General features: G+C 38.2%; 1 non-coding gene across 1 annotated transcript; it reads right to left on the bottom strand.

Annotated features, from left to right (window-relative positions):
• On the bottom strand, nt 1–103 carry LOC145779192 (U6 spliceosomal RNA). Its single transcript, XR_014290538.1, has one exon. It is a non-coding gene; the product is annotated as a U6 spliceosomal RNA (small nuclear RNA).
• Nucleotides 104–2,352: the final 2,249 nt, after the last annotated feature.

Genomic DNA, 2,352 nt, shown 5'->3' on the forward strand with positions numbered 1-2,352 from the left:
AGAAATATGGAACGCTTCACGATTTTGCGTGTCATCCTTGCGCAGGGACCATGCTAATCTTCTCTGTATCGTTCCAATTTTAGTACATCTACTGCCGAAGCAAGTACTGCAAAATGTTGTTAATCAACAAATTCTTGCCACGCTGATAAGCATCGCAAGTGACAGTTGTCTATAATAAAAGAAAGACGGTTTTATAGACTTTCACAAAAAGGATGAAAAACCAACTCATTGCTTTTTTAGAGGGAAGACTGTTCATGAATTACGATTTTTCGGTGATTTCCACAAGCGTTTGTTTCATGGTGCCTGGTTTCTTTACCCCTGTTATTGGAGCCTATTTTTCGCTGGTATATGCTTGCAGGTCACTATTGTTGCCTGTATTGCGATGTGTCAAACATTTCCTTGTTTACTGAAATTGTTAATTGCAAGATATCTTTTGTGAAGCGAAGTGACAACACCACTCTTGCTTGGCGATGAATATTCTGATGAAACTGCTCGCCTCGCTATGAGTGCGCAAAACAAGTGGCCTCGTTTATTAGGCATTGTTAAAAAAGTCAAAAGTGTTGTAAAACGAGCTTGGCCTTGCAGTAGCGTTGTTCGATTAATTTTGTTGCTACGGTATTCTAACATAAATATGAACAACATGTAACGCTGGATACTGGGTACGAAATGGTTTCTTTTCTAGCATAAGAGTCAACCTACCTAAAATTTTATTAGTGCGGCCCGCCACAGCTTTCCTTAGTGCCAAAGTGGCCAGCATGCAAAAAAGGTTGGTGACCCCTGGCCTAGCCTATGTACTCAACTTTTAAACAATAAGGGTTCCATGTAACAACAGTAGGCTATGTTATTATTAACCAATTTAGCAATTGTGCTGATTATCTAACTTATTTCGAGAATTACTATTTTTGCACCAAACTTAACCCGCTGTTATGATTAGCCTACTGATCTACAAAAAACTTCGCTCCAACTAATTCTACATAATCTAATTTAGTGGTTCTCAACCTGGGTGCCATTTACAATAGCCTACTCTAGGGTGCCGCGAGCTATTTCTTATATTTATTTTCATCTGTCTTCACATAATTAATTAGCTATAACTAGAATCATTGTTGCTGATAAGACTTTAGAAGCACGTTTACTTTTGTTACATCATTAATCAAGGGCGATTTTTCATCATACTGTGTATGATGTTTCGTGGTCACAAATCTTGTATTGTTGTCGTGGTCACAAATCTGTGGCTCCCTTGTATTGTTGTCGTGGTCACAAATCTGTGGCTCCCTTGTATTGTTGTGGCTTTGTGATGTCACATGCAATGTTTGTACAAGTTGCGCTAATTGTCGATTGTAGTTTAGCAGGTGAATGCTGTGCATGGAAATCTTTTTGCCTATTTTGTCTGCTAAGAGAAGAGCAATATAATAAGTTTCACACTGACTTCGAAATAAATAAACTTTACTTATTATTATTTTTTGATAAAAATATTGTTTCAAAGTACAGTGGCATTTAATTCCCAACTAAAACTAAAGAGTTACGATAAATATGTTGATTTTTGAAGTTGTTACTGTATTGTTAAATTGCATTTTTCAAGGGCATGCGCAACAAGCTAATTTGTCGACTTTTTTTCCACACTGCATTATACCTAAAAGTCAATCAGAGATGCTATACGGTTAAGGTTTGTTTCAACAACCTGCTGCATTCAAGGTGAAACATCATGGGTCTGCCATGGGGTGCAATAAAATATTTTTCTCTTCTGAAAGGTGGCGTAAGCCTTAAAAGATTGGGATCCATGTGGGTCTGCGGGCCAAAAATAACGCAATGTGAAAGAACAGGCGCGGTCATAGAAAAACATATCGCGAGCCGGACTTTGGACAAGCATGGCCTAAGTTGTAAAAACTGCAAATAAAAGCGATATAAGAGCATTAGCAGAAAGTACGCTTGCATTCAACCTCGCCAACTTCAAATTTAATGTAAATCCTGACACAATTAATTGTCACATATGGTTGTCATCATTGTTCTATCATAGATTCACTCCAGGCAGGTAGAATATGGCTACTGGCGATAGGTCCTGCCTCAACAAAAAACCTAGCGACCGCATGAGGTTGCCTCAATGGCGCGGTTGGAAAACCTTGCACATCACACCGATTAGTTTTATTCGAAGATGTTTGGAGTGGTGTCTATTATGCAAAATCGTATTATTTTAATGTTTATCGTAAACATATCCTCCATCTTTGAAGCGTTCTGCTGGGAGTTCCTTCTAAATGCCGACCTATTGATGCACATCCCTGGAAAGGTAATTTAATACTGAATCCGATGCATGTAAAATTTAAGTGGCACGTGTTGCGGATTATAGTTTTATTCGAA

The sequence above is a fragment of the Aplidium turbinatum genome, chromosome 10 (assembly GCF_918807975.1).
Source record: "Aplidium turbinatum chromosome 10, kaAplTurb1.1, whole genome shotgun sequence".
Lineage (NCBI taxonomy): Eukaryota > Metazoa > Chordata > Ascidiacea > Aplousobranchia > Polyclinidae > Aplidium > Aplidium turbinatum.